Source organism: Anomaloglossus baeobatrachus, chromosome 6 (genome assembly GCF_048569485.1).
Source record: "Anomaloglossus baeobatrachus isolate aAnoBae1 chromosome 6, aAnoBae1.hap1, whole genome shotgun sequence".
NCBI lineage: Eukaryota > Metazoa > Chordata > Amphibia > Anura > Aromobatidae > Anomaloglossus > Anomaloglossus baeobatrachus.
In genome coordinates, this window is record NC_134358.1 from 377,173,205 (window position 1) to 377,199,769 (window position 26,565).

At 44.4% G+C, this 26,565-nt stretch overlaps 1 protein-coding gene and 1 long non-coding RNA gene across 3 annotated transcripts in view; one reads left to right on the forward strand and one right to left on the reverse strand.

Annotated features, from left to right (window-relative positions):
• The window catches only part of LOC142243281 (uncharacterized), a 91,600-nt gene extending 76,691 nt beyond the window's left edge, over window positions 1-14,909 (forward strand). Inside the window, exon 5 of the long non-coding RNA XR_012724348.1 lies at window positions 14,450-14,909. This is a non-coding gene — a long non-coding RNA (uncharacterized LOC142243281). The remainder of the gene's footprint in view (window positions 1-14,449) is intronic.
• DDC (dopa decarboxylase) overlaps window positions 1-24,348 on the reverse strand; it is a 516,742-nt gene extending 492,394 nt beyond the window's left edge. The window contains exons 1-2 of one of the 2 annotated variants that reach the window (XM_075315037.1): window positions 24,252-24,307; window positions 11,368-11,462 (exon numbers count right to left, since the gene is read on the reverse strand). The gene's annotated coding sequence lies outside the window, so the exon portion shown is untranslated. Of the gene's footprint in view, window positions 1-11,367; window positions 11,463-24,251 lie in introns of both variants that reach the window. The other variant, XM_075315036.1, reaches the window with a different exon arrangement.
• Between the last annotated feature and the right edge of the window lie 2,217 nt (window positions 24,349-26,565).

Below are 26,565 nucleotides of genomic sequence, written 5' to 3' on the forward strand. Positions count from 1 at the left end.
GGCCCTGCACCTCACCAACAAACACCATAGACTTTTCCAAAGGTTGCCCCGGGGTACCTGCTCCACCTGTGGGGAGCAAGAAACACCTCAGCTGCCACAACATCAGCCCCGGAGGTCCCTTCCAGCAGATGTGGCTCAATAGCCGCACAATTCCACAGGTGGCATCACAAATTTCAATAAACTACAACTCCCATCATCACCTTCCCCATCAGCCACTTTAATTGACGCTGCCAGGGTCACGGAGTCGGGTCCCGCCACCGCTGACTACCCCGGACTAGTCCGGCCCAACAACGAGTCACCTAAGGCCCTGAGGCGGGCAAGTCACGTGCGTGCTTGTGTCTTTGTGTGTGTTTGTGTTAGTTTGTGTGTGTTTGTACGTGTTTGTGTGTGTTTGTGCATGTGTGGAATGACACAATAGGGGACCAGGATGGGACACTTAACAAGTTGTGGAACAAATTGTCTGCATTGCAATGATTTCCTATGGGAAATCTTGCTTTGCTGAACGTGTAACTTGGTTAACAAGCACACTCACAGAACGGATTGTTCTCGTTAACCAAGATTCCACTGTATATGTAATGGTTTTATTTTCAATAAGGCAAAGGAGGGTGATTTGAACATTTTGTTTAGATTACGGGACCGCTGATGGGAGTGGGGAATGACACAGTCACAGACTGACAGCAGGATTTAACTGGTTGACCTCAGCGGGTGGATCTCCAATTCACCCATGGCTTTAGAGGCACATGACGGCTAATTAGATCATCCAACATGTGCAGGGAAAGATGCATGCTCGGCGCTTGAGCCTGCATCAAAGGCAGGGACATGACTTTGGGTGTACCAGTTCATCTCAAGGTCGTTAAGGTGTTGAACCGTTTATAGGAAATATGATTTCACACAGCTACATTTTTGTAAAACAAATATGGCTTTTAAAATGCTGTGATGCAAAAGCAGAAAAAAATGATTGATCCTTAAAAGGGAAAAAGACAGACACGGATTTCAGTGATGTATCACTTTTTGGCTGATTGCTGTAGATTTAATGCAGCTGTTTTATCAGCAAGAGATTGGAGGATTAGTAAACCTGCTGCCATATAGTCCTCCATATTCATGGGCTCTGTATAACCTCATCTTTACCAGCAATTGGCAGCATAGACAATGTACACAGAAGGCTATCAATCAGTGGTGTGTGTGTGTGTGGTTATGCAGAGCTCAGCTTTCAAAGAACTGTTAGATTTGTAATAGATAAACCAGTGATTTTTTTAAAAAAATTGTAGTCCAATAAGTGATTTATCTCTGGAATCAGGGTATCTGCTTATGTGGCGCCCCTGAGGCTTCCGTCGCCACAGAAATATTGCACCTCAGCCAGAGGTGTGGTATCCCATCCCGGGTAAGAATGGGGTCAACTACCGGCTCACAGACAAAACTTGCACATACCAATTGGTAGGCAAACACCGGGTCAGGGATAGTGGCAGTAACCCCCATAGATGTTTAGCTCATGGGGCCGTAAGTCCCATTCACTGGTCCCAATGGTGTGGGTGGGGCCTAGCCAGGGGGTGTGTGGGAGCAGTCAGAACGAGTGAGTAGAAAAAGGGAACTAGGAAGTTCAAGTTTTTAGTCAGTCTGTCAGGCAGTGAGTGAGGAGGTGGGCTGTCAGGAAAGGACAGCAGATAGAAGAGACAGAGACAGAAGGAGGTTCCTTGTGGAGATCCTGGGGTCTTGCTAGGCCCAGGTGACACCGAAAGAAGAAGAGATTCCAGGGTCACGGAAGGGCAATTGTCACTTTACCTGTTCCACTAGAAAGATCGGGTGGAGGGATCAGGCTGCAAATCAGGGATGGTCCCTAGACTGAGGGAAGAAAGACATTTCCTTAAAGTGAAACCGAAGGCCTGGGAGATCGTTGCAGGCGCCCAGGGCCACAACCCGCCACAGATCACCGGTGAAGGGGGCAAGATACGACTGAGGTCAGCCACCTTTGTACAGGCCCTGTGGTGGAGGCGCAAGACAATCTAAAAACAGTTGAGCGCTGGGAGACAGCCAGAGAAAGGACACAGAGAGGTGAACCGGGACTGACCCTTGACCTATTCGGGATCGGCAGAGGTCCCTGACAGTGGATCCTAAGCGAAATAAACTGTGGAAAGAAAAAGCGCAATAGGGTCTTACCCGGTATATATCCGGGAAAAAATTAAAGGGAATGCACTCACCTTCAGTAGTTGTGACAGTCACAACTACTATAAAAGCTTATTTTGTAGAGATGAAGTCTGCTGCAGCCCCCGTGGTTGATAACAGAGAACAATAGAGAAGGGGTTTTATGCCGCGCTGTTCATCAGGAAGGAGGACAAAGAGATGGTCAATGTTCCTTTATTGTAGCTTGTTGTCTACGCGTTTCAGGAGCTCTGCTCCCTTCATCAGGACATACAGTACAAAAAAAACATATCTCGAGATATGTTTTTTTTGTACTGTATGTCCTGATGAAGGGAGCAGAGCTCCTGAAACGCGTAGACAACAAGCTACAATAAAGGAACATTGACCATCTCTTTGTCCTCCTTCCTGATGAACAGCGCGGCATAAAACCCCTTCTCTATTGTTCTCTGTTGACAGTGGATCCTGGCATTCTGTGAGTAACCGGTCAACTGCAGCACTGAGACTGAACAGTGAGTAAAACATCTTAACTGCAAGTCCTGTGTCATCTAGTTTATCCTGCACCTCGTCCACAAACACCATAGACTTTAACAAGCACCAAAGGTTGCCCCCGGGTACCCGTTCTACCTGTGGAGAGCAAGAAACACCTCAGCTGCCATAACATCAGCCCCGGAGTTCCCTTCCAGCAGCTGCGGCTCCATAGCTACAAATTAACACAGGTGGCGTCACGAATCTTAAATAAACATTATCATCACCTCCCCAATACCGCCACATTTTTAATTGACTCCGCCAGGGTCACGTAATCAGGCCCCGCCACCGCTGACTATCTCGGACTAGTCCGGCCCGACACCGAGTCACCTAAGGCCCTGGGGCGGGCAAGTCATCTTTTTGGCGCAACAAACAGGATTTGAACAAGACCCATTAATACGAGTGACGTGTGCCTTGAAGAACTGTGTTTATTAGACTGTTTATTCGTGTAGAAACTGCCGCCTCCATTAAAACTGCCGGGCGCGGGAAGAAAGGGGGCATGCCTGAAAAAGAGCGTGAAAATAAGCTCCGCCCTCTCTGTGCTCTGCGGTGCGTTGAAAAATGGCGCTGAGGAATTGACTGTCTGGCAGTTAATGCTGGTGCTTAGAGGAAGAAGGAGCTGCCAGAATATACTGGATAGTGGGCGGAGGGATGCCACCCGTAGTGGGATGGGTGCCGGCCTGGCGCCACGGAGTGGTTTATCCCCCGACCCCGCCTCTGGAGTGGAGGAAGGTGCCTCCGAGCATTGGTGGCGAACGCTCGAGAGCAGCGGACACCAGTGGCAACCGGGAAAGCTGCAGAGGCACAATGGCGGAGTCCTCAGTCCCCAGTACACCAGAGGAGGCATGGGAGAAAGACTCTGATCCGGGCATGAACCTCCGGCTGGAGGAGATGAGGCAGCTGGCCCGCCGGTTGCGGAGGCTCGTTGCAGAAGCTGAGCAGCAAGCCGAGGAAGAGGCTGAACCGGGGCGCGCACGTGACCACCAGGCGGCGTCCCGTGATGCTGGAGGTCATGAGGTCAGAGCCGCTGCTAAAGAACCGGGTAAGAGGGATGCTACCCCTGCCCAGCAGAGCCTGATGCCCTTCTTGGAACCCTTGCTGAGCCCCCCTGTTGGCGTGCCGGAAGCTGCCGCTGACCTCCTGGAGGCCTGGGCCGCCGCTGCGGATCCCTGCAGCAGGGATGCCTCCCTCGACCACCTAGTGGGGCCCCTGCCAAGCCCTCCTACCGGTACACCCGGTGCCGTCTCACCCGGTGTAAACTGGGATGCCTTACCGGTCCGCGATAGCGGGCTGCTTGTACCCTTACGGCCGGAGATGACCGAGGCGGCAAATACCCTGGTGTGCCAGCAGCAGCTGGCCAAGTTCAAGCTGGAACGGGAACGCCAGGAGGCACTGAAAGCCAGAAAAGAGGCTGCTACCCTGGGCGACAAGGACAGGATGAGGAAGGCCAGGAAAGCCACTCATGGCCCAACCCGGAGGGGCCGCATAATAGACTTTGATTTGGAACGAGGCTGGGGCTTCATCCATGAGCCCGGACTAGGCAGAGATGTCTGTGTGTCCCGCAGGGGAGCACCTACAGCAGGGCCACCCATGGCGCGATGTGAAGATCGGCGACCGGGTTGAGTACACCCTCCTGATGGGGGTACGCCATGGATGTGCACGTCCACCGGGAGGATGCAGCTCCAGTACCATCTCCCCACAGCCCCAGCACAAGTACAACAAGCAAAGGGACTCAGACCTGCTTGGCATTGGCTTTCATGCTGCCAGAGGATGAGTCCAAAGATTATTGAATGAACAATAACTTTATGTAAATAGCCCCCTCTTCTGCCCCTGCCCTTTGTTCTTTTCGAAGAAGCCACCCTTTCCTGAATCCTTGGCCCCTGTTATTTTTGAAGATGTCCCTAACACCCTCCCCACTGTATATGTCCAACTGGGCCACTGGACTTGAGGTGGCCGGCGGTTATGTGTATATTATGTGTTTTTAGTGATATAAGTAATTATGTTGATGGACATGTGGGCCACTGGACTAGGCGTGGCCAGGACTCTACCCTGTATGTGGTTGCACCAGTTGTGCACCCTACCAGAATTATAGTGGGAAAGTATTCCACAGCACTTGTGGACACCGAAAGAAGAAGAGATTCCAGGGTCACGGAAGGGCAATTGTCACTTTACCTGTTCCACTAGAAAGATCGGGTGGAGGGATCAGGCTGCAAATCAGGGACGGTCCCTATACTGAGGGAAGAAAGACATTTCCTTAAAGTGAAACCGAAGGCCTGGAAGATCATTGCAGGCGCCCAGGGCTACAACCCACCACAGATCACCGGTGTAGGGGGCAAGATACGACTGAGGTCAGCCACCTTTGTACAGGCCCTGTGGTGGAGGCGCAAGGCAATCCAAAAACAGTTGAGCGCTGGGAGACAGCCAGAGAAAGGACACATAGGGAGGTGAACCGGGAAAGGACCCTTGACCTATTCGGGATCGGCGGAGGTCCCTGACAGTGGATCCTGGCATTCTGTGGGTAAGCGGTCAACTGCAGCACTGAGACTGAACAGTGAGTAAAACATCTTAACTGCAAGCCCTGTGTCGTCTGGTTTATCCTGCACCTCGTCCACAAACACCATAGACTTTAACAAGCACCAAAAGTTGCCCCGGGGTAACCGCTCTACCTGTGGAGAGCAAGAAACACCTCAGCTGCCATAACATCAGCCCCGGAGGTCCCTTCCAACAGCTGCGGCTCCATAGCTTCAAATTACCACAGGTGGCGTCACGAATCTTAAATAAACATTATCATCACCTCCCCACATTTTTAACTGACTCCGCCAGGGTCACGGAATCGGGCCCCACCACTGCTGACTACCCCGGACTAGTCCGGCCCGACACCGAGTCACCTAAGGCCCTGGGGCGGGCGAGTCACTTATACATCATGCTGCTGTCAGATGGGGTAGCAAAAACCTGGTGAAAGATTCCTTGTAAGTTCTTTTCACATGGGTCATTAATGGGTTAAACGAGTTGTCTGGTTGTGCTATTAGAAAATTCAGTGTTGACAGTGACAAGAACCTTCATCTCTTGGCCAAGGTGGAAGGTAATTACAAAGAGCATATTTTGTGATGGAGGAGCTTTCCTGTCTGGAGAATGGATTTTCACTGGATTCCCAGGAGGAAAACTTTGTGATCTGCTTATTGTCAAAAGACCCTTCTAAGGACTCTCATAACTTAAATATAATCTAACTAATAATATAACATAGTAAACGAGCTCTTACACATATTAGATATTGGGGGCCATATGCAGCCCACACCTGGCTTGACTTTGATTTCAATAGGAACAATGAGTAGCATTTAAACCAAACCTGTGTTGCTCATATGTACCTTGTGCATTTGATGGTAAATGAATATTTATTGTAAAACTGAGGGTGAGTATCTATGCGGGGAGTGAAGTTGATCAATTGAACCTTAGTGCAGAACTGCTGGTAATATTTGAGAAATATCACTTGACTGTTGTTCTGAAATGTAAAATAATAAAGTGTTATTCAACTACCGCACATTGTGAATATAGTGTAATAGGATTTAAAGAAACTCTCCTCTAAAAAATCTCCAGAAAAAGTAATCACTCATCACCAGAACAGGGAACTCTATCACTTAGGTCATGTTCGCTCTTCGAGTGTTTGGTGAGTTTTTTACTTCACTAATTGATAAGCCAAAACCAGGAGTGGGTAAAAAATGCAGAAATGGTGCACGAGTTTCTATTATACTTTTCCTCTGATTGCCCACTCCTGGTTTCGGCTTACAAATACTGAAGTAAAGAGTGACCAAACACTTTGTGTGCATGTTGCCTTACCGTCTCTTCCATAAATAATGAATGGTGCAACGAGCGCAATTGTGACCTTTTAACTTCTCATGGCCACCCTCTGATGTCCAGGAAAGAATGTGGGCTAAAGTCCCCATTCTGGCAATTGCAACTTGGATGGTATCAGGATGCTACGCGTTTTGTTTTGTTCTTTTCATTAATCCCTGTTGCATGGAATGGGCAAAATCTGTCCACAAATTGTACCAAAGTAGGACATGTCTCATTCGTTTTAATTGAGAACTATATGGCTCCCTTCACACGTGTGTCTAAAACACTTACATGAAAAAACAGTACCAGTCTGACCAGTGTTTTCAATCAGTGAACCAGCAGTGTGCCATCAATGTGTTATCTGTTTTTTTTTCCAGTATGGCTAAAGAAATAAAGATATAAAGCCTCTCCTATACTTTCAATATTAAACATGCAGAGCACATGTGACGCCCTGGACTAGCCAGGTAGTCACAAACACAACATCACACACACACCCTCCCCTGGATAGTCTACATCAGTCAAACAAAATCCTTGTTGCCTCCTTCAGGGTCTGATGTCCACACCAGGTGGGGCAGAGCCAGGCAGTTGGCCCCGCCCACCGAGGAGTTCAGAGGCCTGGAGGCGGAAAAAAAAGCAGACAGAGTTTAGTGAAGGAGTGAGTTGAGTGAGGAGTTGAAAGTGAGAGGACTGAAACTGCTAGTGTCTGGGTAGGAGCCCAGGCACTGTCAGCAAGGTCGGCAGATGGTGGTGGCCATCTGCAGGAGGTGGTGCAGGTCAGCGGAACCGTAGGACCGGGGACGGGCGGTGGCCCGCCAGTACCGAACCGGGGAGCAGATCTGTACCAAGCACAAAGGCAGGGCCATCAGACCCCGACCAGGCTAGGAGCCGCCGACAACGGTCAAATCCGAGAGTGACCGAAACCCCAGGGGTTCCCTAACACCCAAGACCCCACAGAAGGCAACCGTCCACACAGTGAGGATAAAAAGCCACCGCCATAGGCTAGATATTCAAGGGCCAGCGCCTGCGGGCAAAATGGGCTCCTTCGGTACATATACGCCGGGGAGCGGACTACCGTTGGGAAACCATTGGAGTCAACACATTCTACAAAGGTACAGGGAAAGACAGCCACCATCAATCTGTTCGGGGAGAGCAAAGACACTGCAGCTGGCTGCGGGACCCGTCCATCCAGCTGTTTGGTTTACCAGAGACTCTGTGAATCTGTGCCTGAGTGAGTACAACAATGCCATCCAGCACTGCGTCGCGCTGCCTTCGCAACCCTGCACCCCAGCTACCCTGCCTCCCCGTACCACCACCGGGCCCCGGGATCACCAACCCCTACCCACGGAGGGGGAACCAACATCCTAGCTGCTCCCTGCCATCGCTCCCGGGATCCCCGTCACCAGCAGCGGTGGTGCCCATTATCAGCACGACCCGTGGGTGGCGTCACGGACTATTTCCCCAAACAAACCACCCCTTTTCACTCGTGGTCGAGGAGCGCTGGGTCAAGCCCACCTCTCGAGCCACCGAGCAGCAGCAGCCTCGGACCCAAGCGTAGTGAACGCGGCCCCTCCGCCTGCGACACACACATATTGCACACTGATCCCATCCGTGTGCTGTACGTGTTTTTCATGGACCCATAGATATGTATTGGCCCTTGCAATACATGATGCCAGAAAAAAATGTACATGTCTCTCTGTGGTTTGCACGAACACACAACCCATATGAAAACGTGGACATATGAACAGCACCATATGTTATAATGGGTATGTGTGGTATCCGTGAAAAAAACATCAGTCAGTCATACTGTAAACATATACATGTGAAGGAGGCCTAAGGCTGTTTGCCCACAAAGAGATTTGGTAAGTTTTGGATATTGTGGTTTTTTTTACAACATTTCTGCACCCATTAAGTGAATTAGACCACCTAGGGGCACAACAACCTGAGTAGGCAAAAATGTATACTACAAGAAGAAAGTCTGCACTGTTTTCCTTGGTTCAATACTTTATTGGAAATCTTATATGAACACATGGCTTACAATCTGGTCTTCAATATATCTTGTGCGTTGAATGTCATTTTACCTGTCATAGATTTCTTACCCATATAAAAATCCCTGTTAATGTTTTCCAGGACTTCCGGTTCTGGTGCTGAGGATGAGCAGCTCCCACACCTGACAGAGACCATACTGACTAGATAGACAGATTTGCGCCCATACAGAAGGGGGATTGTCTGCTCTTGTTCCTAGAATCCCTTGGTGATCACCTAAACTGATCCAGACCCCATCTCGAAATCTGGAGAGTTGCGGCCAGAAATATACGTTGGTTGTGAGAGTTTGTATATGACAATAGTCAACACGAAGATCAATCTGCTTTGTTTTGGGTAATGAAAAGGTGGTGCTGAGAGACAGAATAATGATTATGCCTCCTCCCTCAAGAAAAGGGTGGCGGAGAGATATTCTGACAAAGCTTAGAAACACATATATTGAGTTTTTGCAGAATCCCTCAGCCCAGAACAGAGATAAATAGAAGCTGTCCAAACAAGAATTTGAGACTTGGATTGATAGAAGGAAGCAGATGTATCTGTCTAGGCAAGAAGTTGAGTTGCTTAAGCTGGTGTCACACATAACGACGACGACAACGACGTCGCTGCTACGTCACCATTTTCTGTGACGTTGCAGCGACGTCCCGTCGCTGTCGCTGTGTGTGACATCCAGCAACGACCTGGCCCCTGCTGTGAGGTCGCCGGTCGTTGCTGAATGTCCAGCTTCATTTTTTGGTCGTCACTCTCCCGCTGTGACACACACATCGCTGTGTGTGACAGCGAGAGAGCGACGAAATGAAGCGATCAGGAGCCGGCACTGGCAGCTGCGGTAAGCTGTAACCAGCGTAAACATCGGGTAACCAAGGGAAGACCTTTCCCTAGTTACCCGATGTTTACGCTGGTTACCAGCCTCCGCTCTTGCTGCCAGTGCCGGCTCCTGCACTGTGACATGTGGCTGCAGTACACATCGGGTAATTAACCCGATGCATACTGTAGCAAAGAGAGCAAGGAGCCAGCGCTAAGCAGTGCGCGCGGCTCCCTGCTCTCTGCACTGTGACATGTAGCTGCAGCACACATCGGGTTAATTAACCCGATGTGTGCTGCAGGAGAGCAAGGAGCCAGCGCTAAGCGCGGCTCCCTACTCTCTGAACTGTGACATGTAGCTGCAGCACACATCGGGTTAATTAACCCGATGTGTGCTGCAGGAGAGCAAGGAGCCAGCGCTAAGTGCGGCTCCCTGCTCTCTGAACATGTAGCACAGCGACCTTATGATCGCTGCTTCTGCTGTGTTTGACAGCTAAGCAGCGATCATAACAGCGACTTACAAGGTCGCTGTTACGTCACCGAAAATGGTGACGTAACAGCGACGTCGTTGTCGCTGTCGTTTAGTGTGACACCAGCTTTAGACATGATAACAAGGCAGGCAAATTTGAGATTAGCGAAAGGTCGGTTGCAAATGTCTCCCATAGTTAGAATAAGAGATAGCCAAGGAGAGATAATCTCTGACCCCAAAAGAATAAATACAGTATTAGACAACTTCTACAAGGACCTATAAATAAATCCTCATACATCAACATAACAGAAGGTAAAAAAATTTCTGCAACATTTAACTCTCCAAAAACTAACAGAGGAGCAGTAGGATGTAATAAATGTGGAATTAACAGAAGATGAGATGAAACAAACTGTTAGTCATCTCCAACATGGCAAGGCACCTAGCCGTGACGGCTCTAGTGGGGAATTTAACAAGGCCCTGAGGGAGCAGGTCTCCCCAGTATTAACTACTGTAACTATTATAATAACATTTTGATGGCTGGAGTTATTCCAGACAGATCCAATGAAATGTTCATTAAAGTAATACCTAAACAACGTAAAGACCCCCTGGAGTCTAGCTCCTACAGGCCCATCTCTCTTATCAACCTAGATCAAAAGATCATGTCTAACATAATGGCAGATTGCTTGGCAGGTGCGCTACCTCAATTGGTGAAACTGTCACAGGTAGAGTTTGTCAAAGGGAGAGCTGCAGGGAAAAACATAAGAAAGGTCTTGACAGTGTTGGATGTAGTAGGACGACATCAGTCACCGGGAAAGAGACCGGTCTTGCTAACCTTGGATGCTGAAAAAGTATTTGATAATGCAAGCTGGGACTGGCTAGGGTGATGCTATACTTGTTTAACATCACGGGCAAGTTTACAATTTTCTTGGAGGGGTTTTATATTAATCATAATCCTACAGCTAGAGTACATACACCAGGCTTCCTCTCTGAGCCATTACACTTGCATAAATCTGGAAGGCCATGGAAACCCTTGTTAGGTATATTTAGGAGACTGATCTATTTGAGGGATTTAAAGTGGGTACTAATAAAGTCAAAATAGCATTTTTCTGCGGACGACCTCATATTGTTCCTGCCACGACCACTAGAACAATTGGGGAACGTCTTTAAATTTATTCACGCTTCAGATTTTGTGTTATATTGAGCCTGAAGAAGAGACCTGCGTAGTCTCGAAAGGTTGCAATTATTACCATCTTTTTAGTTAGCCATTAAAAGGTATCAACCACTGAGGACTTCAGTTCTTTTAAACAATTTTTTACATTTATTCAGAAATTGGGAAATTACTCAGGTTACAATATTAAAATTAACAAAAGTGAACTTCTAGAATTGGAATGAAAAAATACCTTTGGAGCATTGGAAGAAACTGGGACTAGAACGGCGTATCTCTAAGTCATATATAACGTCTCTGGGGATAAAGATAGGGTAACGATCAAACCATCCCTACTCACTGAATTATACACCTTTAATTGGAAAAATTGTAGGGGAGCTTTAGAGATGGCATTACTTACCGATTTTTCTTTTAGGCAGATGTCATCTGATCAAAATGATCCATTTTACCAGACTTCTGTACCCTTTGCAAACATTACCCCTGATACTAAAACACCTAGACACAAACAAATTAAAGAAGGCCTTTAACCACTTTATCTGGACAGATGATAGACCCAAGATTGTACTTGAAAAAACAAATACTTCTACGAAGTGAAAGATGGGTCAATTTCCTAAATATAAAGCCTGCTTTACACGAGACGATAGATTGTGCGATAGCACAATCGATCGTACCCGCCCCCGTCGTTTTTGCGTCACGGGCAATTAGTTGCCCATGCCGCACAAACTCCTTTACCCCACGTCACACATACTTACCTTCCGGACGACCTCGCTGTGTGCGACGAACGTCCACTTCCTGGAGTGGGTGGGACGTTCGGCGTCACAGCGACGTCACACGGCAGGCGGCCAATAGAAGCGGAGGGGCGGAGATGAGCGGGATGTAAACATCCCGCCCACCTCCTTCCTTCCAGTAAGCCGTCAGGTGCCGCAGGAGGCAGGTAAAGCTGCTGTTCATCGTTCCCGTGGTGTCACACGGAGCAACGTGTGATGCCACGTCAACGATGAACAGCCTCCGCCATTTTAATTAAACAATTTTATGAAACCTAGCGACGAGTACACGACTCACGATTTGAGAGCGTTACTGCGTCGCTAGGAGGTGTCACAAGAGACGACGTCGTGCGGTATGCCGGATGTGCGTCACGAAAACCGTGACCCCGACGACATATCGCACAATCTATCGCCTCGTGTAAAGCCCGCATAAGGGCCTATAACATCACCTCCCTGTTCAGACATGTAGTAGACTGGATACACGACACTAGTTGTTATTCGAATACCCTTTTGGAAAGACAGTTGGATGCCCCTTGGGACTTGATAGCCCTTGCTCACGCTAAACAGACCAAATTACCACGGTAAAAGCCTCTTTATTGCTACGGGACACTATAATGTGCAGGAAAATAGTCAGGAAAGCATTTCAGCTCCCCTTCCTTATTTTCAAAACATATGCCAATATTTAACCACCCTGAATTCCCTCAGGGAACAGAAATCGGGAGAGTATTGGGCCAGAATCGTCATAGCATGGGGAAAGCTGGAAATGTTATGCTCATGGAAGACAAACAATGGTTGATGCCACAAGAAATTATGGACAAATTACGGTTGGGTAGTTAGTACTTCATTTAGGTCATTCAGCTTCACTCTTTTTGCCGTTCCAGACTTAGACAGTTGGAGAATGAAGCTGCTTCACATGCCTTACACATTAGTATAGGCCCATGCACCCAGACTGTGAGCATCTCCTCATTGTACACCATAAGACACAAGTTCCTGAAATTAAAACAGAACATGACATGGGAGAGGTGTACCAGAGATAATGATATCGCAGAGATAATCTTACAAGGGTGGGAGTTAAGAAAATACATCTTATGTGAGCGATGGAGAGAGACTTTTCTTAAACTTATGCACACAGCACTGTACGGTTTTAATATTCCACAATCGCAAAAGTGCCAGGAACGGGATCACATTGTGTCCTAAATGTGGTACCGTCAATGAACTTTTGGCATGGGATGTGGGAATGTGCAGCAGTAGTTACGTACTGGAAACGAGTGGGAGATCATATCCACGCATATTGGGGAGTGAAACTTCTACAAACGCCACAGGCTCTGCTGTTTCATCAACTTTGACCTCCTGAAACTCAACCCATGACAGGTAAAGTTAAGATACCTAGATATATTCATACATTCTTAGTTGTGGCCCGACAGAATTTATTTTGGCGAATGGTTTAAACCAGGTATTCCATCTGTGGGGTCAATAATATCTCAAATTAAACATGTACTAGAAGTTGAACTTATAGAGGCAGAGACAAGCAAATCAAAATCAGCAGGGAAAGTCTGTTGTGGAAAACATTTATAGGCTTTCATTATATTCCTCATGAAATTTAGAAAATAATTAGGTTTTTTTTTCATATACTGGGGGTATTGGAGGTGTCATCAAACACTTAACATATAACAATTGACATTGGAAATGGACACTCCTGTTAGAACACAGAGATGGACAGGGAACTTATTCTTATTCTCAAATTTTTACTCTTTTCTTTTTCTATTTTGGCTTTAATACCATTGTATTGTTTTGAGGGGTTTTTTTTCATACAATATGTATTACTGATTGAGATGAATAGACATACTGTATAATTTTCTGTATAATTTGTTTGGCTTGACACCAGATAAGTAACCTTTGTATATACCCTATTATTGTCGAATGTCAATGCCCCTGTTTTTGTCTTCTGTTATGTTAATTAGAATATTTATTTTTTTTTTTTTAAAAGAAGGTTTTTCAAACCATCCTGCCCCCTCCTCATACTACAATTACAACATAATGAATGAACAGGTGTGGAATGAACATTTAACTGAACAAGTGAAAACATTGAAGCAAATAAAATAAAATAAAAACAATATGTACCGTATATACTCGAGTATAAGCTCACCTGAGTATAAGCCCCTAATTTTACCACAAAAAACTAGAAAACCTTATTGACTCAAATATAAGCCTAGGGTGGGAAATGCAGCCCGCTACCAGTGAATTTCAAAAATAAAAATAGATACCAATAAAAAGGAATGTGTTCATCCTTGTCCCTTGTAGTAATGTGCCCATCCTTGTGCCCTGTAGTAATGTGCCCATCCTGGTCCCTCTTGGAGTAATGTGCCCCATTCTTGTCCCCATCCTTGGGCCCTGTAGTAATATGCCCCGTGTTTGTCCCCTTGTAGTAATGTGCCTCATGGCATTAACCATTTCAATGCCTCTGACTTCAAAACCACTTGTATCTAGTCTTTAAAGACATTTATGATTATGGACTGATATTCCGAAACGCATAAAATATATCAAAGACTGCATTGTACGCCTTATGTGCAGATGGATTTCCAATAAGGTATTGAACTAAGGAAAACAGAGTGCAGACTTTCTTCTGCCGATATTAAGTAAATTAGGTTACTTGCATTTTTTTATTGTTTTTTATTGCATTTTTACACGCATTTTTGACTCTTGACTTTGCTTTGACAGGCAAGGGAGCGAGTTGGATGAGTACTCAACTCTGCCGGTTTGTTGTGGATCCCAGCGCTGGAACTTCTACAATCTAACAAGTATTATCATCTATCCAGAGTCAGCACTGAATCATTTAAGGAAGAATAAAAGAGGAATGTTTCATTTATTTACTTTTTTTTTTTTAATCATATCTTATGCTGTATGTAAAAAAAAAATATTGGATAAATTTTGAGACGCTGACATTGTTTTCTTTCTTACTTTTTGAAGAAAAAATGGGGCACAGTTTCACCAGACATATGATGTTAATTATAACTGCAACATAATCTGCTTTAGAAGGGAACAATGGTAATAATTATGCCTAGTACAAATACAGTACATGTGTAAATGGAACTATTTGCTGCAGTTCAAATTTAAAAAAAAATACTAAAGTTTCTTAGAATATTGGATGTAAATAATCTTTCCAAGAATTATATGATTAAAACAGATACAACAGAAGTGAAGCGTATGAGTGTAACATTTGATTTATGCTGGTCGGGTACAGTCTTTGATCTTTAGTATTTTAAAATATCCAAGGCCAGGTCTAATTCAGATGAGCCTATTATATGGTAAAAATCGACAGCACACTAACTAATGATATTTATTTGGGCTGTTAGGATGACAGTTTATTCACACGGACCATGTGAAAAAATGGCAGGATTTACTGTTTTGTACCCTGTGTGCATAATTATTAGGTAAATTTTATTTTGATCACATGATAATTTTTATACATGTTGTCCTACTCCAAGCTGTATAGGCTTGAGAGCCAACTAATTCACAGACTAAAAACTCCTTAATTTCATAAAAATTAGTTTTATTAACAGAAGCAATTAAATACAAAATACTTCCACAATATATACCAAACAATATACTTAGTGCCAACTATACAATAGAAACATGTATCCCCCCTCCAATGATACCTCTATATATTCCCCCTAAATTCAGGAGCAAAAAGAAAAACATATTTATATTCCCTTATAAGAAAGGGTTTTTGATCATTGCTCTAAGCGCATAATAAGTCCACGAGGGGGACCCTAGTGATACTCAAGTGTCAATTAAGCATTACAGAAATATCCCTAAACAGTCCAATAGTCAAGAGTCCTACAGTCAAGATCCCTAAAAGCAACACTTCACCATAACCTTTGATTCCACGTTGGGATATAATTCTGAAATTGTTGCTGATTACTATATACACGAGGAGGTTGTGATATTGTCAACCTATAAACCCCTAGTCGACCCGACGTGTTTCCCCTCCCAAAAGGAGGTTCTTCAGGGGTCATTCAAAAGCAGAATGAAAAACAGTATACAAATGATACATACAGTACAGACCAAAAGTTTGAACACACCTTCTCATCTCTAGAATAACTGTTAAGAGGAGACTTTGTGCAGCAGGCCTTCATGGTAAAATAGCTGCTAGGAAACCACTTCTAAGGACAGGCAACAAGCAGAAGAGACTTGTTTGGGCTAAAGAACACAAGGAATGCACATTAGACCAGTGGAAATCTGTGCTTTGGTCTGATGAGCCCAAATTTGAGATCTTTGGATCCAACCACCGTGTCTTTGTAGAAAAGGTGAACGGATGGACTCTATATGGCTGGTTCCCACTGTGAAGCATGAAGGAGGAAGTGTGATGGTGTGGGGGTGCTTTGCTGGTGACACTGTTGTGGATTTAACATTGAAGGCATACTGAACCAGCAAGCCTACCACAGCATCTCGCAGCGGCGTGCTATTCCATCTGGTTTGCGTTTGGTTGGATCCATCATTTGTTTTTCAACAGGACAATGACCTCAAACACACCTTCAGGCTGTGTAAGGGCTATTTGACCAAGAATGAGAGTGATGGGGTGCTACGCCAGATGACCTGGCCTCCACAGTCACCAGACATGAACCCAATCGAGATGGTTTGGGGTGAGCTGGACCGCAGAATGAATGCAAAAGGGCCAACAAGTGCTAAGCATCTCTGGCAACTCCTTCAGGACTGTTGGAAAACCATTTCCGGTGACTACCTCTTGAAGCTCATCAAGAGAATGCCAAGAGTGTACAAAATAGTAATGAAAGCAAAAGGTGGCTGCTTTGAAGAACCTAGAATATAAGACATATTTTCAGTTGTTTCACACTTTTTTGTTAAGTATTTCATTCCACATCTGTTAATTCATAGTTTTGAAGCCTTCAGTGTGAATCTACAATTTTCAGAGTCCTGAAAATAAAGAAAACTCTTTGAATGAGAAGGTATGTCCAAACTTTTGGTCTGTACTGTATACTATATAGATTATCCTCAAGCTATATAGCAAGAATAAATATGGTTGATGTAGTATCCTCTGGCTATATCAAATCCTCAAAATCCAAGGTTGCCAGGTGATGCAGAATTTCATAAGGTATCAACATAGATGATACGGGACAACTTATTTAATTCTCTTTATCTTGTTTATCACCTCGCCTGGAACAAAATTGCAGATTCAGAATGGATGACAATGTCACCTATTTAAAACATCATAAGCAAGGATGATTGACCTTAGGGAGATCAACATCCAGCACCACAGAGACACCATCACGTGTTTCTCAACACAGTGATTCCAGAACAAGGCCCCCTGGGAAAATATGCAAAACAAGACTGCCGCGGAAACACCATCACATGTCTCAACGCTGGCAGGAAACTAGCCAGGTCTTTCACCGGGAAGGAACAACCACGGGAAGGGCTGTCTCCAGTCAAGGAAACCGCCTATGCCAAAACATGGTATCCATCCACAGACAGCTGTTTCGGGGTATTTGCCCCTCATCGGTGTGGAGTAGGAAACTGGCTAGTGGGAGCAATGCCTAGTATAAGACTTCATAAGCAAGGATGATTGACCTTAGGGAGATCAACATCCAGCACCACGGAGACACCATCACGTGTTTCTCAACGCAGTGATTCCAGAATAAGGCCCCCTGGGAAAATATGCAAAACAAGACTGCCGCGGAAACACCATCACATGTCTCAACGCTGGCAGGAAACTAGCCAGTTTCCTACTCCACACTGATGAGGGGCAAATACCCCAAAACAGCTGTCTGTGGATGGATTCCTGCCAGCGTTGAGACATGTGATGGTGTTTCCGCGGAAGTCTTGTTTTGCATCTTTTCCGAGGGGGCCTTGTTCTGGAATCACTTGGTTGAGAAACACGTGATGGTGTCTCCGTGGTGCTGGATGTTGATCTCCCTAAGGTCAATCATCCTTGCTTATGAAGTCTTTTACTAGGCATTGCTCCCACTAGCCAGTTTCCTACTCCACACTGATGAGGGACAAATACCCCGAAACAGCTGTCTGTGGATGGATACCATGTTTTGGCATAGGCGGTTTCCTTGACTGGATACTGCCCTTCCCATGGTTGTTCCTTCCCGGTGAAAGACCTGGCTAGTTTCCTGCCAGCTTTGAGACATGTGATGGTGTTTCCGCGGCAGTCTTGTTTTACCTATTTATAACATGTCCATTCATAATTCCTTTCTTCTCCTTCCAGGAGATAATTAATTAATACGTCCGGTCCAATCAATTTGTAAACCCCGCATAATGTATACATCCTGTAGCCCAGGCTCCTTGTGATGTTAGGAGCGTTCCCAGTCTCTGTAGACCCACGTGGCGGTGGACTGCTTTTGAATGACCCCTGAATGTGGAATCAAAGGTTATGGTAAAGTGTTGCCTTTAGGGATCTTGACTGTAGGACTCTTGACTATTGGACTGTTTAGGGATATTTCTGTAATGCTTAATTGACACTTGAGTATCACTAGGGTCTCCCTCGTGGACTTATTATGCGCTTACAGCTATGATCAAAAATTCCACATTGGGATATAATTCTGAAATTGCTGCTGATTACCATATAGAAGAGGAGGTTGTGATATTTGCAACCTATAAACCCCTAGTCGACCCGACGCATTTCCCCTCCCAACAGGATGTTCCACAGGGGTCGTTCAAAAGCAGTCCACCTCCACGTGGGTCTACAGAGACTGTGAACGCTCCTAATATCACAAGGAGCTCGGGCTACAGGCTGTATACATTATGCGGGGTTTACAAATTGATTGGACGGGACATATTAATTAATTATCTCCTGGAGGAGACCTTAGTTCATTCTCTGCATTGTCAGAATTTACTTAGAAAGGATTTATAAATGGACATGTCATAAATAGGTGACATCGTCATCCATTCTGAATTTGCAACTTTGTTCCAGGCGAGGTGATAAACAACATAAAGAGAATTAAATAAGTTGTCCCGTAACATCTATATTGCTACCTTATGAAATTCTGCATCACCTGGCAACCTTGGATTTTGAGGATATGATATAGCCAGAGGATACTACATCAACCATATTTATTCTTGCTATATAGCTTGAGGATAATCTGTTGCGTATATGTATCATTTGTATACTGTTTTTCATTCTGCTTTTGAACGACCCCTGAAGAACCTCCTGTTGGGAGGGGAAATGCGTCGGGTCGACTAGGGGTTTATAGGTTGACAATATTACAACTTCCTAGTGTATATAGTAATCAGGAACAATTTCAGAATTATATCCCAACGTGGAATCAAAGGTTATGGTGAAGTGTTGCTTTTAGGGATCTTGACTGTAGGACTCTTGACTATTGGACTGTTTAGGGATATTTCTGTAATGCTTAATTGAAACTTGAGTATCACTAGGGTCCCCCTCGTGGACTTATTATGCGCTTACAGCAATGATCAAAAGCCCTTTCTTATAAGGGAATATAAATATGTTTTTCTTTTTGCTCCTGAATTTAGGGGGAATATATAGAGGTATCATTGGAGGGGGGATACATGTTTCTATTGTATAGTTGGCACTAAGTATATTGTTTGGTATATATTGTGGAAGTATTTTGTATTTAATTGCTTCTGTTAATAAAACTAATTTTTATAAAATTAAGAAGTTTTTAGTCTGTGAATCGGTTTTAGCCCACCTTTCATCAGTTTTTGTGAGATTATTTGAGAGCCAACTACCTAAGTAAACTACTAAGTAAATCAGGTGATGTGCATTTCTGTATTGAGTAGGGGTGTGGTGTAATTACATCAACACCCTATATAGGGTGTGCTTAATTATTAGGCAACTTCATTTCCTTTGGCAAAATGGGTCAGAAGAGAGATTTGACGGGCTTCGAAAAGTCCAAAATTGTGAGATGTCTTGCAGAAGGATGCAACAGTCTTGAAATTGGCAAACCTTTGAAGCGTGATCACTGAACAATCAAGCGTTTCATGGCAAATAGCCAACAAGGTTGCAAGAAGCATGTTGGGCAAAAAAGGCGCAAAATAACTGCCCATGAATCGAGGAAAATCAAGCGTGAAGCTGCCAAGTTGCCATTTGCCACCAGTTTGGCCATATTTCAGAGCTGCAACGTTACTGGAGTATCAAAAAGCACAAGGTGTGCCATACTCAGGGACATGGCCAAGGTAAGGAAGGCTGAAAAACTACCACCTTTGAACATGAAATATAAGATAAAACATGAAGACTGGGCCAAGAAATATCTTAATACTAATTTTTCAAAGGTTTTATGGACTGATGAAATGAGAGTGACTCTTGATGGGCCATTTGGATGGGCCAGAGGCTGGATCAGTAAAGGGCAGAGAGCTCCACTCCGACTCAGACGCCAGCAAGGTGGAGGTGGGGTACTGGTATGGGCTGGTATCATCAAAGATGAACTTGTGGGACCTTTTTGGGTTGAGGATAGAATGAAGCTCAACTCCCATACCTACTGCCAGTGTCTGAAAGACAACTTCTTCAAGCAGTGGTACAGGAAGAAGTCGGTATCGTTCAAGAAAAATATGATTTTCATGCAGGACAATGCTCTATCACATGCATCCAACTACTCCACAGCGTGGCTGACCAGTAAAGGTCTAAAAGATGAAAAAATAATGACATGGCCCCCTTGTTCACCTGATCTGAACCCCATTGAGAACCTGTGGTCCCTCATAAAATGTGAGATCTACACGGACGGAAAACAGTACACCTCTTGGAACAGTGTCTGGAGGCTGTGGTGGCTGCTGCATGCAATGTTGATCGTAAACAGATCAAGCAACTGACAGAATCTATGGATGGTAGGCTGTTGAGTGTCATCATAAAGAAAGGTGGCTATATTGGTAATCACTAATTTTTTGGATTTTGTTTTTGCATGTCAGAAATGTTTATTTCTAAATTTTGTGCAGTTATATTGCTTTACCTGGTGAAAATAAACAAGTGAGATGGGAATATATTTGTTTTTTATTAAATTGCCTAATAATTCTGCACAGTAATAGTTACCTGCACAAACAGATATCCTCTTAAGATAGCCAAATCTAAAAAAAACAAAACACTCCAACTTCCAAAAATATTAAGCTTTGATATTTATGAGTCTTTTGGGTTGATTGAGAACATAGTTGTTGATCAATGATAAAAAAATCCTCTAAAATACAACTTGCCTAATAATTCTGCACACAGTGTATATCAGATGAGGCTTATTGATACAAGTCAGATTCCTTATAGATAAGATAGGATGCGATTTTTACAAATTATTACCATTGTTAACATAGGAAAATGAATTTGAACATGTACATTCTGAATGATTGATGTATAAGTAAAGATGTCACCCAGATGTCAGGTAAATGTAAGACATTGACATGAAGGACAATTGCCTGGAAATGCCAAGGGCCCACCAGTAACATTGACTTTGGGGGCTCACTGTTCAGAAACATGCAAATAGTACATTTCCCTCGTTCACATATTTACCTATGCTTCTATATAATGTTAAACTTTGTAGATTAATGAATAAATAAGATGACGTTGCTTCTGCCCGTTGCCAACTCCTGCAGAGGATCCACCGGCTAATTCACCAGTTTCCCTTTAGACCAGTCCAAACCAGTATGTTTTGACAGTATATTCACTAAAGTGTTAAATAAGTAACAGGTCACTTTTTTTCTGCATTTATACACAGCCTCAAAGGGAAAAACGCTGTATGAACAGCAATGTGGATTTCCCATTTAAATCAGTAGGAAATGTATTCAAAGACAATCTAAAGTGTTTTTTAATGTGGATTTTGGAGTGCATTGGTGGAAAAAAAATCCCCCAAAAACAGCGTGGACATACCCTAATACTGACTTAGGGCTCATGCGCACGTAACTGCAGAATATTCTGCAGCGATCCGACAGCTCATGTGCGCTTCACATCGCTGCAGAAACACTGCATAATGAATGCAGTTATTTTGTTAAAAAAAAGCCAATTTCATGCGCTCTGGCTGCTGCCCCCACCATAGACAGAGTGGGAGCTGCATCCATAGCGCAGGGAATAATTGACATGCTGCATTTATGAACGCACGGATTTGGGTCAAAATTTTAGCACCCAAATCGCTGCATTCATAAAAACAATAGGCGCACGTGTCATGCACAATCTACATAGATTGTGCTGGGGACGCAGAACGCATGCATTTACGCTGCAGTACAATACGCAGCGTAAATGCATGCTACTACGCAACGTGCGCATGAGCCCTAAAAGTATGGCACTTTTTCTCCACCAGGGTCTGTCTATAGATGTCTTTTTTCACTTTTGCACCTTTTTCATTACTTCTTTTTTATACACTTCATACACGTGTCTACAAACTTGGTCAAGTGTGCCTAATGGAGATGGATCTAAATTCTAGCACAAATAGTTAAGAAAATTGTGATAGAGCAGATTAGACTTTTTTTTTTATTTGCACACTAAAAGTCAGAAATACATTGTGACAATTATGGGCAATTTGTTTCTAACCACATTTTTTGTATTGTTTTTCCAAACATAATGCTTATTTAAGATCTTCAATATATTATGCTACATTTAAATTATTCCAATTTTTTTTCACAAAAAAAGTAAATGGGGGAGGGTGAGTAATAAAATTAATATCTCCCCATCTTCCCTTTAGCAGCATATGCCAGAATTCTGAACATAAAGCATCAATTTCAGTGGGATTCGCCAATCATCTAATATGTACTTGGAACTCCCGACTCTACCCCAGCAGATAATGACGAGGAGAGAAGAATCAGGGAGTTAGAATTCATTTGCCTCATCCTTTTGTTTTACAGAAGGAGAAACCTCCTGCTGTACCCATAGAGAATACAATCATTCAGGTATGCCAGGCATTCGTGTGTATAGAGGAGTCAGGAGGGATGATCACAAAGCCAACGGTTACATAAGTGTATGGCTAGTTTAAGAGTGTTCTCACAGCCTTTAAAAGCTCCAAATTGTGCAGATCCATCCACCGCTCCAAGGTGCATGCAGTCTTGGTGCAACGCTCCATGATATAGCCAAATTGACAAATCCAAAAGGTCCAAGGCACTGGATGTTCTCTATGTGTTCCTTTTTGTTTACTTTACTTGAAAAATTCCCTATGTGGTCAAAACATCTCTTTTTTTATTCTGCAAATGCTGTGACATAATGAAGATGTATTTTTGGAGAAGGAGATACGGTGCCTTGGATCTTTTCAACCCACTTCAAAGAAATGTTTGAAAAATGTTTTTGGGTAAATTTTTTGTTGTGGGTTTTTTTCTTACGTGGTTTTTGTTTATTGGTGTATTTTTATTTGTTTCACTTGATTCACTAGTCAACTTTTGATGTTAAGCAGAAAAGTGTCAAGAATTGATATACTTATGTTCTATCTATATGGAAAAAATGTTTAAAACAATAGGACCATGGGCATTATAGATATTCCTCAAATTTACATCAATAGCAAGCTTATTTAGAGAGTACTTAAAGGGGTCTTGGAAGTGGATTTTTGAGCAGAATCTGCTCCAAGATGAACATCCAGAAATTCTGTTTAACCCTTGTCTGTTACCATGTGACCTCATGCAGATTGGTACAACTACTGATTTTTTTTCATGGTACCACACAAGGGTTAAGCATACTCATTTACTTCTTTACACATACACTTAATTACATAGTGAACATTCAGGATAAAAAGGAGTCCATTTGGAGACAGATCTCAATAAGCAACAAGCAACATTACAGTAGAAAAAGATGGATCCTTGAATTCTATAGTAGTATCGAAATCAACAATGGAAACAGATAGCCTTGCCATTTGTCTGAATTTTTTAATGTTTTTTTATTATTTGATTGTAACGCACAGTGCAATAGTCTGTTGAGTATAGTAATCACAGGTCCATATACATTTATCAGTGCAGAACTGAGCTGCATACATCCAGCAGCAATACGGATCTATGTGGAAACACAATTCTGAGGAAAAATCAAACTTTTTTTGCACGGGAAGTTTGTATCTAGGAGAACTTTATACAGAAGCAAAATACTAAAGAGTGGACTTCACAAATGAATGTATAATTTGTAATTAGGGATAGTAGGCACACAAATTCGAGTGTATTTAATATACTATTTTTGGCAAAATAACCGAAGTAGGTTATAAAACTACGAATGCTTATGACAGAGATAATATAAAGAGAAACTAGTTCATTATGAACACGTAAGTTTATAAATAAAAACGTTTTTTTAAAGTAAAATATTTTTGAGTCAAAATTAAAATATGTTTGAATTATTTAATAATAAAATATTTTAGGCATATATGCAGACATACATTTTTACATATAGAATGATCCTAATGTTATTTACAATGGAAATTAAAATATAGGTAATATTGAGTTTACCTGTACAATGTAGAAGGTGCATTGTCAGGAAATAAATAAGGTATGAATGGCAGATACGGTTTAGTAGCAAATAATAAGACTCACAGCTACAGTAATCCAGTTATTTATCTTCTTGGGATTAGGCACACACAAAGCTGCTGGGAGAAATGTTACTTACAGTTTACAGGGTAAATCCTCTGGATCTCCAGTCGCTCCACTCTCACATATGATGCACTGGGCAAGCTGTTCTCTGTATATAACCAGTCTGCCCACCTCCTGGCCAATCCCAGACACTTGCATGTCACTCAACAATCAGCTGCATCTCTCAAAAGCAGGAGCAGTGTAGTCACATAGCCTATTGTCCTGCAGAATCCAGAAGAGATGATTAGCAAGGAAATGAAAAGCATATGAAAGGCAAAATTCATCAGATTCACAGTCACGTCCAATATGCCATAAGAGTTCTATAATGCCTTATATCTGTAAGTGTAAACTTTCAATCTTTCTCCATGTACAGTACATTTATAGCAAAGACCATAAACATTGTTTGAAGAAGTGACTTTATTAATTATTTGCTCTATTTTTAAGCTCTTTTTGAGCAAAATTGCATCTAAGGATCTAAACAACCAACAACAAAATGCTAAATTTTAGCGGAAATACTGGCATATACAGTGGGGAAAATAATTATTTGATCCCATGCTGATTTTGTAAGTTTGCCCACTGACAAAGACATGAACAGTCTATAATTTTAAGGGTAAGTTCATTTTAACAATGAGAGATAGAATATAAAAAATAAAATCCAGAAAATCACATTGTAAAAATTAAATAAATTTATTTGCAGGTAGAAATAAATATTTGATCCCCTACCAAACATTAAGAGTTCTGGCTCCTACAGACCACTTAGACGCTCCTAATCAACTTGTTACTTGCATTTAAGACAGATGTCTTAAATTGTCACCTGTATAAAAGACTCCTATCCACAGACTCAATTAATCAGTCATACGCTACAACATGGGCAAGACTAAAGATCTTTCTAATGATGTCAGGGACATGATCATAGACCTGTACAAGGCTGGAATGGGCTACAAAACCAAAAGTAAGACGCTGGGTGAGAAGGAGACCACTGTTGGTGAATAGTAAGAAAATGGAAGAAATACAAAATGACTGTCAATCGACATCGATCTGGGGCTCCATGGAAAATCTCACCTTGTGGGGTAGCCAGGATCATGAGGAAGGTGAGAGATCAGCCTAAAACTACACGGGGGAAAATTGTTAATGACCTTAAGGGACCAATGTCACCAAAAAAACCATTGGTAACACATTACAATGTAATGGATTAACCCCTTAACGACCTTGGACGTACTGAGTACGTCATGGTGACATGGTGCTAAACGACCCATGACGTACTCAGTACGTCATGGCGAAATCGCGGTCCCGGAGCCCCGGGGAGTGAAATTTGTTTACTTAAACGGTAGATTCGGGAAGGAGGGGACCTCTGCCTGACCTCAGGAGGGGTGGTGCCTCCTCCCCGAACCTACAGAGGCTGTGATTGGCTGACGAACGCCGCTCAGCCAATTACAGCCACTGTAATGTTCCAGCCATTGAAAATGGCTGGAACATTGAAATCCAGCCCTGATCAGTGCTGCTGTAGCACTGGCCATTGGCTGGAGCTGGGTGATCGATGCTTCACCCGCCCCCAGCTCTGATTGGAGAGACCGGTCTTGTGACCGCTCTCTCCAATCAATGTGGATCTCCGGCCTGTGACCGTCCCTGGAAGCCGAGGAGAGCGGTAAGTTGCTGTCCCCGCCGCCCGCCCGCCCCTGTCCCCGCCGCCCGCCCCTGTCCCCGATCGCCCCGCCGCTGCTCCCGATCCACCGCTGTCCCCGCCGCTGTCTCCGATCGCCCTGCCATGCTCCCGCTCCACCGCTGTCCCCGCCGCTGTCTCCGATCGCCCCGGCGCCATGCTCCCGCTCCACCGCTGTCCCCGCCGCTGTCTCCGATCGCCCCGGCGCCATGCTCCTGCTCCACCGCTGTCCCCACCGCTGTCTCCGATCGCCCCGCCATGCTCCTGCTCTACCGCTGTCCCCGCCGCTGTCTCCGATCGCCCCGGCGCCATGCTCCCGCTCCACCGCTGTCCCCGCCGCTGTCTCCGATCGCCCCGCCATGCTCCCGCTCCACCGCTGTCCCCGCCGCTGTCTCCGATCGCCCGCCGCTGTCTCCGATCGCCCCGCCGCTGTCCCCGCCGCCGCTCCCGATCCACCGCTGTCCCCGCCGCCATGCTCGCCACTGTCCCCGCCGCCGTCGCACCCACCTTTTTCAGCCGCTGCTGCCCCCGAATCGGCCCCAACTGTTCCCGATCGGCGGCCGCCGCCGCCTCCTTCATCGGCTGCCCCTTCTCCACACCTCCTATCCCTCCATGTGCTGCAAGCCACCCTCCCCCCACGTGGGGGGAGGGTGGCTTGCAGCACATGTGGGGGGAGGGTGGCTGGCTTGCA